At 43.2% G+C, this 15,327-nt stretch overlaps 1 protein-coding gene across 5 annotated transcripts in view; it reads left to right on the forward strand.

The window, feature by feature from the left end:
• The window catches only part of map4l (microtubule associated protein 4 like), a 145,137-nt gene that overhangs the window by 11,985 nt on the left and 117,825 nt on the right, over positions 1-15,327 (forward strand). The gene's annotated exons all lie outside the window — the stretch shown is intronic.

Below are 15,327 nucleotides of genomic sequence, written 5' to 3' on the forward strand. Positions count from 1 at the left end.
ACGTGATCAGCTTTTGATATGTTGCATTGTCATTGGCAGTATGTCAGGAAACAGCTTTGAGTGTGTTTTCCTAGCAGGGTAAAACTTGTAGAGCTTCAGTTCTTGATACTATACTAACAGACTGTTGAACAAGCACCTGGAGGTCTGTAATATCCTAATGGGAGCAGTTTGTGTTAACCCAATATTTGCATCTGTGATTGTTTTTGAACAATGCTAGAAAAGCTGGAGGCGGACTGTCAGTTTGATGGATTAAAATGTTGAAGGGAAACCACCACACCATTAAGTAACACTGACACAGCACTTCCCTCAAGTCTGGCAGTTATAATGTGGAAAAATCCAGAGAAAAATGTACAATAATGTTAACAATGCCACCAAATGTTTGCTCATTTGTGTACCAGATAGACCAGTTGGAAAGTTTGTCATTGACAGACTACTGTACGCATCAAGTAACAGGGCTTTATTATTTTGTGTGCATATTTTGGTGTTTGGAAGGAGGAACCAACATTTTGAATCTCTCTAATAGAAACAGATCCCACCAGACTCCATTCACAGAAACAGCTTTTTTAAGTCACTAAAGAACAGCAGGTGTTTGTCTCCCTCTCCCTTAAAGGTGACATATCATGCAAAATCGACTTTTTAATGGTTCTCTACCTGAAATATGTTTCCCTGGCATGTCTACAAACCCCCCGAGAATGAAAAAAATCCATTCTGCCCCTGTTTTGATTTCTAGACCTTTATGTAAATGTGTCTAAAACGAGCCGTTTCAGACTTCCGTGGACTTGTTACGTAACACCAATATCCGGTCCGTGACGCAAGTCAGAGCTCGGAGCTTGTTCAGCCCATAGACTGTATAAAATAATACTGAATCCCTCCTCCGTTTTTCATTCCCTGCACACATGTGTGCTAACAAGGAGCTTAGGAGGGAGGCATGCTAGTTGTAGGCTGTCTTAATAAACACAAAGGTCGGTTTTACTCCCCACGTCTGCAGATTTGAAGATCTAGTGGATGATTTTTATTTATCATGGATAAGTGCTAGCGCTAGTTAGCATAGCCACATAGCTACATGTTCGTAGCTGTGTACCAAGACACACGTCAACATGCTGACAAATAAAACAACAAGAAACACTAAATCTGTGACCAATCCTTCAGAAAGGTCCTGCTACAGGCGCCTCTCCGTCAAGATCAGATTCAGAGGGTTGAAGTAACGTGATCTCTGAGCAGCCGTGTATATTCAGCCAACATGTAAACATTAGATCAACGTGCTGGACAGCCGAGGGCACATCCACTTCCGGAGGGGGCGTGGTCAGAGAGAAAACAGACTGTTCTGAGGAGGACTGTAGAAGAGGGTTTTTCAGGCATGCCAAAATCTGATTTCAAAGTGTTTTTTTGAGCATAAACTTTAAAGACATGTTTTGGGGACCTCTTAGACCAATATATATTGATGAAAAAAGCGTGATATGTCACCTTTAAGGCTGATTTATACTTCTGCGTTGAATCAACGGCGTACCCTACGCCTGGGGTCCGCGTAGCTCCCGTATCTACGCCGAGGCCTACGCACGTAGCTGACGTGCACCTCCTCCAAAATGTAACTCCCCGTAGAGCCGACGCGGACCGCAAGCTCTGTGATTGGTCTGCTCGGCGGCTTCGTATTTCCCGCATTTACAACACTTCCGGGATCCCGGACATCGGCCGCACATCGGCCGTGTATTTCATCTCCTCCTCTCTATTCTTCATGTAATCATGTCTGTATGATAAACAGCAACATGTATCAGCTGTAGATTAACATAACACGCTCTGAAACTCTGTGGAAAAGTAAACAGAGATCGTAGCGGGACCGGAAGCAGGCGACCGGCTATCAGAGAGACCTCACTGCCCTCTAGTGTTTCGGCGGCGAATTGCTGCGCGACACGGACACACCGGCGCACAAGTATGTGGGGCTCATGTCCGCGTCAGCCCCTGCTGCGTAGGGGAGACGCAGAAGTATAAATCAGCCTTTAGCCTGTAAGTTTCTTTGTTTTTGTTTTTTGCACTGAAAATCTGCAGTACCTTATGTGTCCACTAGACTAGAGGCTGCAAATCCCCATTAGATCCCATGTTTATGAGCCCAACTTTACAACATGCACAGACATCGACATTGCTCTTTTCCACAAATGTTATGTGTGAAGTTTGCTCAGTTGAAATAACTCTAAAGCAATTTATGTCTCCTCGTGGTTCAAGTATTTTAGAGCCCAGTCATTGTTGTCTGATAAACTGAGTTTGAGAGGCCACTATCTTTCTGAAAGGTTTCTGTCTTAGCTGCTCAGTGTCTTTATTGAGCTAATGCTTGTGCAAATTTAAGCTAACATAAGTGGGCTAGCAAAGCCGAATGCTGACATTAGCCAAACTAACACAGCTGATGGCTTTTGGTGCTAGCTCTTTACAAGGATGCTACAGTATCAGGTGAAAAGGCCAGCCAAACAGGAGAAGATGCATATGTTTCAAGAGGAAACACAGTAACCTGGGAGTTTAGGATGTATTGACACTTCTTTGGGAAGTTTATTTTTGCATGTCACCCTCTTTAAACAGTGGAAGTAATGTTTAACTGACAAACAATATTACTAAACGTTTCCCATACTTGCTTGTGTCTTTAAACGAGGTCGTCATTATGATCCTCAGTGAGAATGATATCACTATTTTTCAACAAGCCTCAACTTTGGACATCTTTTGTACCTTTGGTGTTTTGGTGCCCACTGTGGGCGGCTTTGGCTCAGTGGGTCAGAGTCTGTTGTCTCTCAATTTGAAGGTTGGCGGTTTGATCCCAGCTCCTGCAGTCACATGCGGAAGTGTCCCTGGACAGGACACTGAACCCCAAATTGCTCCTGCTGTTGTTCAGTGGTGTGTGAATGTGTATGAATGAGATTAGCTAACACTGATGGTCCCTTACAATAGCAGCCTCTACCATCAGTGTGTGGGAATGGCTGAATGTGAGCAGTGTGAAAAGCGCTTTGAGTGCTCAGAAAGACTAGAAAAGCGCTATTCGCCGTTTACCGTTTACAAATACTTGCCTCTTACTCACTGCAATCTCAGAACAGTGCTGGAATGATGCTCTGCCATCACTACTCCTTTGCACTTACACATTTCACCCCAAAACGTTGTAATATTGGTGTCCCAGTGTGGGATTTCCCATCTCATTATGGTGTTGCAGAAGTGTTGGAGGCACGGCTTGTAAACACACCATATACACACAAACTGAGACATGCACATACACACATGACGCTTAGGGTTGCAATATTCTGGGAATTTTCAAAGTTGCAAACTTTATAAACCAGGAATTTACTAAATTGAAGGTTGGTATATAGTTAGACATAGTTAGTATAGCCATCCTCAACCAGGCTGGACAGTGACACTGAAGAGGAAGAGTTGGAGTTGGATGTTGAGGAAGTGGACATGGAGGATGTTGATGCGACCCAGGACGAGCTCATTGCCTGAAAGGGTTTAGTAAAAATGCAGAGGCTAGGCTGGAGAAGCTTGAGTGAAGATGCTTTTTTATTTGCATGTTGAATGCACGGTGGTGCAGTGGGTAGCGCTGTTGCCTCACAGCTAGAAGGTTCCTGGATCGAATCCCCGGCCGGGCAGGTGCCTTTCTGTGTGGAGTTTGCATGTTCTCCCCGGGTACTCCGGGCAGTCCAAAAGCATGCTCACCAGGTTGATTGATCACTCTAAATTGCCCGTAGGTGTGAGTGTGTGCGTGAATGGTTGTCTGTCTCTCTGTGTTAGCCCTGTGATAGGTTGGCGACCTGTCCAGGGTGTAGGCTCCAGCCCCCTGTGACCCCTAACGGGATAAGCGGTCAAGATAATCGATGGATGGATGTTGAAAGGGACTTTTTGGAAGGAGATGGGCTCTTTTCATTTAACATTTTGAATGGGACTTTGTGGGGATTGCATTTTTGTTAATTTTTGAATGGGTTGGGTCGGGGGATGAGTAATATTTAACTCAACATTCATGTTTTTGTTCTTCAATGAAATAATTAATTGTTCAATCAAATATTTAAGACTTGATAAAGTTCTACTAAAACATATTTATGCAATATGATACCTTTCCATTAAATTACCCTCAATTACCAGTTAACTCCCAATAATTCCCATGGAAAGTTTCCAATTTCAAATATTTCCAAAATTCCCTAGCTTAAAGCTGCTGTGAGGAACTTTTGTTTTGTATTGATTCTGGCGCCCCCTTGTGGACAAAGTGATACCCCTTATCTCTTGTCATAAACATGCAAAAGTAGTGTTTTCAACAAAAACCTCGTCCTGTTGTCTTTTAACAGTCTACTTTATCAGGCAATGTGATTATTTTCCATGAAACATTAAAATAAAGGTTGTTCTAAAGCGAGATGTCCATCATCTGGTCTGACACCTACCCCCCTCAGGGCGGTTTCAGGCATTAAAAATGACAACAGAGAAGGTGTCAGTGTTGCTGCTGATGGTCTTGTTTGCTAACGAAGGTCATAAAGAGGCATCAGTATCATTTTCAGACTGTTTCTCAGCCAGTTCAAAACTCCTCACAGGGCCTTTAACTTCCCATGGAAATTTATCAGAACTTTCCTGAAATGTACTGGAAATTTTCCACCCCTTTGCAACCCTAATGATGCTACACATCACCACTGTGTTGCACCTATTCTGGCTGGGTTAACACCTCTGAGGGAGGGTCAGAGGTGGAATGACTTTGCCCCAATGTAACGCCTCCCCTGCGGTTCACATTATAGACTATATCCTGTCTGGAATGGCCGTATGTAATCGCCTCAAAGTAACCCAAACATTGGCTTATTTATCAATATTAAATTTTCACTGTTACAATGTAAATGCGTCTGGCCAGATAAAGAATTGAGGACTGGACACTGATTAAAATATTTAGTGGATCCTTTAAGTCTCTCACAGACGTAGATAGAGGAGAGTATTAATTTGATATTTTGGATGAACAGGATGAATATTTTGTCCTCTCTGTAGACATAACAAAAGAGTCAAATCTTCCTCCTATGATCAGCTTTTTGAAATTATAAGTTATTTGTAAATGCATGTGGTTTATGTTTGAGGATTCAGCAGTGTGCAGTACCATGACAGTAGAAGTCTCCCATCTGACTGACCTGAATATATGTTCTGGATGCAGCGAACACATCAAACAGAGAGTTCAGAGGAAACAAAGGTCGTTCTCTCCTGCTGAGGGAGGAGGCAGAGATTCAGATCAGACCTGACATCATACGCTACAGTAGAGCCAGGGAGGATGGGATGACCGTGTGTCTTCTCATTTTCATCATCCTCCTCCAGCGAGCTTTCTATCAGTGTGTGTTTGCGATTCCTAACAAGCAAAGGTCTTTTCTGTCCTGCTGATGGAAGGGGGCTGACATTCAGAGGAAACCTGACATCAGACGGTATACAGTAAAGTGAGGGGCAAAGTACAAAATGTCCTGATCCACTAACTGTACTGCCTTTGAAAGATGGACAGCTGTAAATGTTGGTAGTTTAACTCGACAAAGATCTCGTGTTCAGATTGATAAATGTTTCATATGCCCCCTCTTTATTGGAGCATGTTTAGATTAATGTCTTTGCACGGATTCTGCAGAATGGCGTCTGGATTTTCAGCATGAAGAGTTTTATGGCTTCAATTTGTGGTTTTCTAGTGGTCTGTGTAGAATTAACCAATCATCAGGCTCTGGATATTGCAGTAAAAACAGTCCAGGTAATCCATGGTAATGTCTTCCCTGCCCCTATTAGCAGTAAGCTGAGGACCATTTAAACAGATATCTGTGTGCAAGTACAACTAACAAGCAGCTCCAGACCAAAACCTTTAACCTGTGTCACAAAGGCCATCAGTATTTAGATTTCCTAAAACTCATGAATGCATCAGAAATTATCAAACCAGCCTATAACTATAAAATTAAGCTTTTTAAAAGTTGTTTCTCTGCCTCTTGAGAACCTTTGAGACCTAGCCAACATACATTTTTCAATTGAGAACCAGTTTTTTGTGTTTCGACTTCCGGCCAGGAAAAACAGGTTCCAGAGCAGCACCAACTCTTTGTTGGTCCAGAACCGTGAACTGCTTATGTCAGGGGTGAGGGGTGAGGGGCAGGGTTGCCGTGACCAAAAAGAGAAACCAAACGAGTTTCCGCCATTTTCCTGCAGCAAAACAATAACAAATGGATTTCAAGGCCAAGCAGTGGTTAGTCGAGGTTTGGTCCTCACAGGTGATCCAGAACAAGCTGGAGGCATCGACCTGGACCAAATCCATTTTAGAAGAGATCCGGCGCAAGCTAGCAACGGTGGGGTTCGTCAGAAGCGTCGACCTAATAAGCAACAAGCTAAAAAAGCTTAAGAAGGATTACCGGGACCAAAAGAAGGACCTCGGCCAGAGCGGCAGCGGACGACCTTGAAGTAATCCCCACTTATGTAGCTTCAGGGGCTTTTGGAGCCAGCGTCAAGTGGACACTTGAGGAACTGCAGTTTTTAAAGCTGCTGCATTGGCTTCATATTTCTGAGGTTGCCGCTTGGTCACACATTTGATAAATATATTACATAACTGGGTTTAGCTGTACTGGGAAAGGCTGCTAGTTTGTCTTTACTTGGGACTGACTGAATGTCAGAGGCAGAGAAATGTCTGAAGGTGTTACTGAACTCTGAAAAAAACCACCATGTTGTTGTCAACCTGTGCTGTTACAAAAACACAAGATCGCACTCTGAGGTGCGGCGTAAACACAGTCGGAGGAGGCAGAGAGATGAATAGAGGAAAAAAACACTGTGTCATTCATTCCTCCAATGATCTCAATTTTCCTCATTGTTTGGACTCCTTCACTGAATCTCCTCTCCTCTTCTCTGTCCTCATCTCCTTGATCATCTCTCAGACATGACTCGCACACAAACGCAGCACAGACACACATCTGACAGATCTGCACAGTTAGTCATCGGGCTGGTTTGAAGGAGCTGACCGTCTCGTCCGCACCTTTCTCTCATCAACTGATGCTGCTGTGTGAAAGAGTGTGTGTGTGTGTGTGTGTGTGTGTGTGGACAGGTTGACACAGTGTGTTGTCAGCAGTAATCTAAACTGCTGCTCATCAGAGACTGTGTGTCTCTGTGTGTGTGTGTGTGTGTGTGTGTGTGTGTGTGTGTGTGTGTGTGTGTGTGTGTGTGTGTGTGTGTGTGTGTGTGTGTATGTGTGTGTGTGTGTTGGAGCTTGTGCCTGTCAAGAGGGAGACAGCGGGTAGCTGCTGAGTCACCATGAGGACTGGCTGGGCCCCAATGACAGGATTAAGTTAACAGGCTGAACTCTGTGGATGAATATGTTAAAGTAACTAACAGAACACTGAACACAGCCTTCACTCACACTTCACACTGTGTCCCTGACCCTCACTACATTATTTGTGTTGTATTAAATACTTTATATTAAAGGACTCAAACAGTGGATCAGACCAGAGGAAACTCCCGGTGTCCGCCTGCAGCCGTGATTCAGACGGAGCCAGCTGACTGTAACTTTCAGAGCGGACATCTCTGAGCTGACTAATGGACTCTCAGACACGTTTCAGCTGTCTGGATTTGAGCTCCAAACTGAATTAGGCTCCAGATTATCCTGGCCCTGTCATCTTAGACGTCAACTCGCACACGAGAGGAGCCGTCCTTCATTTCACACAGGAGCCTTAATGCACTCTGACCCCAAACCAACTATTGAACTTTGGATGACAGAGTAGATTTATAACTGTTATTCTGGAAGCTTCCCATGTAGCTGCATGGGAGAACTTTATGAAAACAAAACATTGGATTTGTGACACCTCCTTATGTAGAGACTTTGCTTTTAAATGTATTTGCTGGGATGCATTCATAACTTCTCACTCCAACTATCTAGTTTTGCTTATAACTAGGACTATCAGTATACTAGTGGCACCTCATTTTGTTTTAAATGCATGCTACTTTATTTTTTTGGCACACTGTATTAGAACCACTGCAACGTCTCCCTTCCTTTGAAAAGCTCCTATAGCACAGTTGATAAGTCAAAGGTTATATGCACGTTAAGATAAGATAAAATAATCCTTTATTCGTTGTGTCAAACAGAATCAAACATCCCCAAAGTACTTTGAGTTTGAGCTACCAAGTAGAAGTTAAGCATACAGGCGCTGCTGATCAGACTGATGTCAGCCACATCAAAAAAGCCAGCAGAGCACTGGTGCCTGAATCTCCACAGATCTTTGGACAGAATTGAAGGTAACAGCGCCTGCGAATGGGCGGCAATTGAGTGCAGGCTGCAGTCGGCCTTGTATTTCCTCTCCTCTGACATCTGCTCTCTATTCTTCCCTGTAATGATAAACAGCAACATGTATCACCTTTGAATAAACACAACACGCTCTGAAAGTGTATAGGTAGAGTATTGCAGCGCAACAAGGACACATCGACGCCAGTATGTAGTGCTCACGTCCCTGTTGACTAGGGATGCACCGATCCTACTTTTTAGGTCCCAATAACGATATCGATACCTGGGCTTTGGTATCTGCCGATACCTGTGATGGAATTCAGCAACAAACTGGACACTGGACACAGAAGACTCAGGAGACTCTGACGGCTTACGTTGAAATAGTTTATGTAGAACTTGGCCAAGGAGAAATAACATAACAGTACACAGGCAGGAGAGTGCAGTGCAATGCCAAGTCAGTTCTGACAGACAAAACCCTTGGCATGGTATTTATTCCCTCTGAAGATGACACTAAAGTTAGATAACCATGTTTGGAAACTAGGAACACAACAAGTGGGAAGAAGACCTGTGCTCTAGTTCTGGAGACAGTAAGTCGGCCATAACACACAGATAAAGACAGGAGCAGGGGGAGAGACCTTGACTACTACCCTGACACGATCTCGCCCGTCACAGATGACATAGGAAACAAGTTACTCTAAACATGACATTTAGACTGAAAGAATACAATAGTTAAACATTCTTATATACATATATATAAGACTATGAAAATTCCACGACAATACCGATACTAGCCGATCCGATCCCTGTATTGATTTAAGAATCTCTATTCCTTAATGTGAGGATAGAATCATGTTTTGGCAACTTCAGTCTTTTCTGATTTGATGGTGAACTGTACCTGGGTTCCAAGTGCTAAACCAGAGGCTGGAATCCCTTAATTTCAACGATCCGGAACAATTAAATCCAATAACCTGTCCGATTTTTCACACTTTGAATCCATTAAACAAAGGTTTCTTCCTTCTTTGCAGTTGGCTACAGCTGACGTAAACTTCTTCCTTTGAGTTCCCATTATATTTTTTAGCGCACCCGCCATCCATCGAAACATTACCGCTGCACATGTTGCAAGTTTCCCGCGGAGTTGTTAGCAAAAGAAGCATGCTGCTAAACTGCAGAGTCTCCGTAGTTCCCCTCCATCATGCTCAAGCTTTTTGAGTCCGATCTAGCCGATATCCGATACCAGGATCGGATTGGTGCATCCCTACTTATTTATCTTATTTATATGACGTTATGTCATTTTTGTCTCTACATGGTCGTGCGTTCACAATTCTCCTCTGCTCTCTGTATCGCGCACGGCAGATGCGCACTCAGACAGACACAAATACACTCTCACACACACTCACACACACACACACACACACACAAACACACACACGCAACCCCCCCCGTGCATGTGTCAGGTATAGCTGCCCCTTTATACATTTAATTTAATTTAAAAACTGTGCTTTTGAGCTGAAACAAATGTTGGCAATTTCAATAAACTATAAGTTTTTGTTTTCCTCCAAAGCAAAAATGATACTGTAGTAATAGAAAAATGAATATACAGAAAGCTACATTAAGATACAACCGTCACCGTTCTACCACCTGTCATATTTTTGGATTTAAAGAAGACCAACACACGAACACATCCTGATGTAGTCTGGACAGTCAGCTGCTGAGGAGCTGATTCACTTCTCTGTGTAACAGGCCATGAGGACATATATCCTGATAACATAAGCACTGAATAAATGTGCTACATTGACTGACGCAAGCAAAGACTATTTACCATCTCAGAGCTAAACATGGACTGGAAAAACACTCAACTGTCCTTCATGTTGTGGCAACGTTTCAGTGACCACAAATGATTCTCCTTTGTGTTTACAGCGAGCAACAAGGCCATGAATGCAGGAAGAGAGAGCTCCTCAGGGCCACTATCCTCTCCATTCACTGTTGTTACATCATTAGCACAGACTTAGACATTGTACTGTGACTCATCACTGAGCTGCACAGACCTGAGGCCGGGCTGGTATCAGACTGTGGAGCACAAACAGCTGTGTTGTGTTATAATATGTCCTGTATGTTAAATCAGACGTGTTTTGATTCTTTCACACGTATTCCTCACAGTGGAGGATGGTTGGCAGGAGAGGGGATGAGTGAGGAGTCAGGACATGACATCATGTTTACAGAATGATCACAGACGAAGCGATGCCATGACAGTTTATTTTAATCAATGCTTCGTGCAGACAGTCTGATCTGTGCTCTTGTTTTAAGAGATTCTCCTTCTTTAATGATGATTTTTTAATTCACACTGTCTCTTGTTTCTCTTTTGGGTTTGCTCTGGTTGCATGATATAAATGTCATCACCCCCTCCCGCTGGCTCGCTCACTCAAAGTGAATGTTCCAGGATATTTCCTGCTGAGTTCACACATCGGCTCACTGAGACTTTACATGTAATTTTTAGTCTTTGGGCGAGAAGAAAAAGTCCAGGAGTGACATTTTTGGCTGTTCTCACATGCAGCTCACCCCAAAGTATATATTCTAGAGTATTCTAGATGTGTAGATGTAAGGGATAATGTATGTGGGGAATAAAATCCTGTCAGGGTGAAACAAGATTCTGAAGCAGAGGCAAATGTCACAGCTTTGAACCCTGCTGCTATCATCACCACCTCTCATGGTTTAAGTTTCTTTGCAGTGACCGGTAACCTAAAGTTTCTCTCACCTGCTCATTGCTAGAATTGAGGGAAAGGATCAATATGTAAATATCTGTGTTGTTTAGCCTGACGACTTAGCATGCTAACTGAATCTAATGTTTTAGCCACATAGTTTTGATGCTAACAGAAGCTAATGGTTTCACCTCCCCTTACGGTCTATAGTGACAACAAGCAGAAGCTAAATGTGCCGGAACTCTTTTCTGCTGATTGATTTGACATGACGTGAACCTCTGGTGTTGTTCATGCTAGTGAAAGTTAATAACCGTTGTCAAGGGGTTTTGACCAGAGACTGTATAAAATATGGACCTAGTATCCGTGACGTCACCCATCTGTTTCCAGTGTTTCCCCTACCATTATAGGCGGGGCGCCCCCCAAAAGCGGCAACCGCCCCCCTTGGAAGTTCAGTAAATTTTATTTTCTATACAGCGCCAGATAACAGCAGAAGTAATTCAGGGTTACCTCTCTTATAGATCAGGTCTTAAACTTGTTCTTTTATTAAACAGACTAAATATCCTTCTGTTATTGATCTTATTTACATGACAGGATGTCATTATGCTCATCTGCTCTCTGTATCGCATGGCAGAGTTCTGCCCCGATGCGCGCACAGACACACAAACACGTGCGCATACATACACACATCACAGCACAATGATACGATAAATGTTCATCAACAACTCGGTTTTTCAAGACGAACACGAGACTATGACGAGCTTAAGTGCATCACTGATAATACAAACTCAGATGAAAACTTAAGAAGGACCGTCGGACATTAACAACTCATATTTTCCCCGCTGTGCGTCTAATCTTTAGAAATTAAAGCTCTGCATTCCTGTGACGGGCTGAGTTATTATTGGAGGGGCGCAGTGTTAGCTTGGTCTCTACCTGCAGCAGGTGTGCTGTGTGAACCAGTCACCTCTTCATTGAGGATTTTTACCCCCAGTGTACCGTGAGCCGACTGTCACTGCAGGTGCATTCAGGGACCGTCGTAAAAGTGCAATGCTGACCTGTATTTTGCGTTCATGGCATTTTTTATTTGAATCAAGAGAATCAGATATAGTGGTCACATGAAGAATGTTTTATTTTGACTTTTTTGTAGGCTAGATTATTTAAGGATTTAGGATATTACAAAAGCAAAACTGTTAAAAGAGTGAAATGTTGACGATTTTAATACCCTGATATCGATATCTGATCGACTGCATGAATTATTAAAAAATGTGCAAAGTCTGTCTGCACCCCCCCCCCCCAGGCTGTAAACCTAGGGGAAACACTGGTTTCTGAAGCGCTGTCTGAACCGCCAGTCGGCGGCGGCAGCCATATTGCTGCTGTTGAGCGATTGTGACATAAAGAGGCGGGGTTTGAGCCTCCTAGCCAACAGCTACAGTGTTCCCGCCTGTCAGTCAAGTCAGCTGTGCCTCTCATTGGAAGACTCATAATCTCAATATCTTCAAAATTCCAGCGTTATGAAAATATTCACTGTAAGAGAAATGAGCTATCCAGACTACACTTGTTTTTTGTACCAGACTGTAAACATGTTTATTTCTGCTGTAAAGATCATCTTCTTTGAATTGGTGTGTATGTGACTTCCAGTACTTCCAGAGCCAGCCTCAAGCGGATCCTCACTGAATGCAGTTTTTAGCACTTCTGCATTGGACTCATATTTTTTAGACCTGAGGTTGCCGCTTGGTTTTGACCAATCGGATGAAGCATCTTAGACAGCCTGAAGATTAGTAAGAAAGCTAGGTAATAATGGTAAATAATGATAATGCACTCTTGTTACACACGTTGTTAGGAGTGTTTCATTGTCCACTACACCAGGGGTTCCCAAAGTGTGGGTCGGGACCCCCTGTGGGGTCGCTAGACACAAATGGGGGGTCTTGAGATGTCTTCCAGAATGTTTTTTTTAGCCTGTGACGCGCTACGTGCAGGGATGTAACGGGCTAAACAAATAGGTCTGGTTCACATTGATTGAGGCAAATCATCCTCCTGGTGCTGGCTGGTCAATCGGTTATTTGCATACAATACTTGCAATTGATGGTAATCTGTAACGTTCTTCTCCCTGAAGTGTTGAGATTATGCTATGAACATCAGAACCATTGAAGCAGACGTTGATTTAGAGGTGGAGCAGAAAAATTAGACCTGCTGGAGCTGATTCAAAACACCACCTGACAAAGTCTCTGAATCCTTTGATCTGATTGGTTTGTGCCATCGTTTTAAAAGTAACAAAGAAAGATGCAACATCTTTTTAATGCTGCTTTAAACACAGCTGTTTACAGGATGCACCGCTTTGAGCTAATGTGTCTATTTGATGTGTCGTTAATATCCATTATATGAATGTGAATGGGTTTGATTTCCTGCCAGTGTGTGTGTGTGTGTGTGTGTGTGCTTGCGTGCGAGCTGTCAGTGTTCTGGAGGATGAGGTGATTACGTAGCAGACGGTTGGAGTCAGAGAGGGAGAGGTGGTGTTAGCTGGAGCAGAGGATTGTGGGTACAGAGATAGTTTTTAATCCCTCAAAGTGCAACAGCTGTCTCACCCAACAACCCATCGTCATCATCATCATCATCTCTCTTTCTCTCCCTCACACACACACTTTTTTTTTTTACTTTCCCCAGGTTACATCATAATGCTTCTGTGTATTATTGATATAACAGACTTACGGTGTCAGAGTTGATCACAGTTGTTTGGATGTGAACGAATGGCACCGATTCATAAATCTGCTCTTTGTGGCTCTTTGTTTATGATTTGTTTTTTTTCTTTAAAGCTGCAGTTTAATGCTGCACTGACCTTCATGTTGCATCAACACAGACTTATAATGTCACAGTTGAAACCCCCAGTCAGGCTGTATCACTGAGTACTGGTCAAATATAAAAGGAAACCCATCAACATTGTGCTGCAACCAACAATTACTTCATCATTTAAAGCTGGGGTTGGTAATCAGATTTAGATACACTTTTTGTCATACTGGTTAAAATGATCTTTATGTCCTGATGGCAATCATTACATGATGTGTTCCTAAAAAAGAGTGAAAAAAAACTGCTATCTACAGCCGGAGTAAACCTGGGAAAACACTAACCAATCACCGTGTTTTGGCTCCCCAAATTTTAAACCAATCAAATCCCGTCCAGACGTTCTGCCCTCCTCCTGCGCGTACATTTCCCCGGCGCTCACTCCTCCGAGTCCCCGTCTCCTGCCTCTGCTTCCCCTGACTCTATTTACTGCCCCTCTCGCTCGACCTCGGGCCTGTCCCCTCTGACCTGACGAGGTGCTTTGCCCAGGACTGTAGTCCGGATCAGAGTCTAAAAAGCTTCGTGAACACGTTGAGCTTTAATAACCGGTCACTGTCGGCCGTGATCACGCCAACCAACAAAGCAACAATCAATGTTTGAATGAATGAAAAACTTCTCCTCTTGTCTCTCCTCTCTCCAGCTCACACACTCTACACCTCTCCTGATGCCTTCACTGACCACCAACACTGTAGGAATTAAGAACATCTACACTGAACACGTGTAACAAACAGTAGAGCTGTTACAGTATTACATGTGTTATAACTTTTCTCCTGATATCGTGTCACCAGTACAACTGGATAATGCTAGCATGATAGTTGTGAGTACTAACAGAAGCCATGTTTGTTTGTGTTTTTAACTTTCACTATGATAATGTTTTGGTGAGGACCGGTTTTGAATCAGTCACGATCGTATGGTCGAGAATCAGCGGCGCTCGTGCATGTGAGCGAGGGGGCGTCGTTTTGGAGGAGCTCCGAGGGAGGAGGGGAGGGGTTAGACCAGGAGTGTCAAACATGCGGCCCGTGGGCCAAAACCGGCCCGCCAGAGGTTCCAATCCGGCCCGTGGAATGACTTTGCAAAGTGAAAAAATGACAAAGACATTAACTGCAACTTTTCAATAAAAGTAACTACTATTTCAAATTTTTCCTCTAGGGGTCGCATAAAATCATACTGCTGATGGAGCACACCTGAGCGGCTCTTTTTTTCCAGGACTTTTTTTTCTCAAAGTGAGAAAATAGATTGCTTGCGGTTTGCATAATCCGGTTGAGATTCATAAAGACTTTTTAGAGCACTATAAGATGATCCACTAACTACTAACACTAGCTTTACACCCCTGCATACGACACTGTCCAGCAAGCACACTGTTCCTGCTGGAGCTGAGGGGTCCAGAATAGTCAACTTTACCTTCTTCATAATTATAATCTTTTTATTAAGGACAAATAAAGATCTATCTATCTATCTATCTATCTATCTATCTATCTATCTATCTATCTATCTATCTATCTATCTATCTATCTATCTATCTATCTATCTATCTATCTATCTATTCTTTTGCAGTAAACATTACACTCTGTGTCAGGTGAATGGGTGTTT

This window comes from Notolabrus celidotus, chromosome 15 (genome assembly GCF_009762535.1).
Source record: "Notolabrus celidotus isolate fNotCel1 chromosome 15, fNotCel1.pri, whole genome shotgun sequence".
NCBI lineage: Eukaryota > Metazoa > Chordata > Actinopteri > Labriformes > Labridae > Notolabrus > Notolabrus celidotus.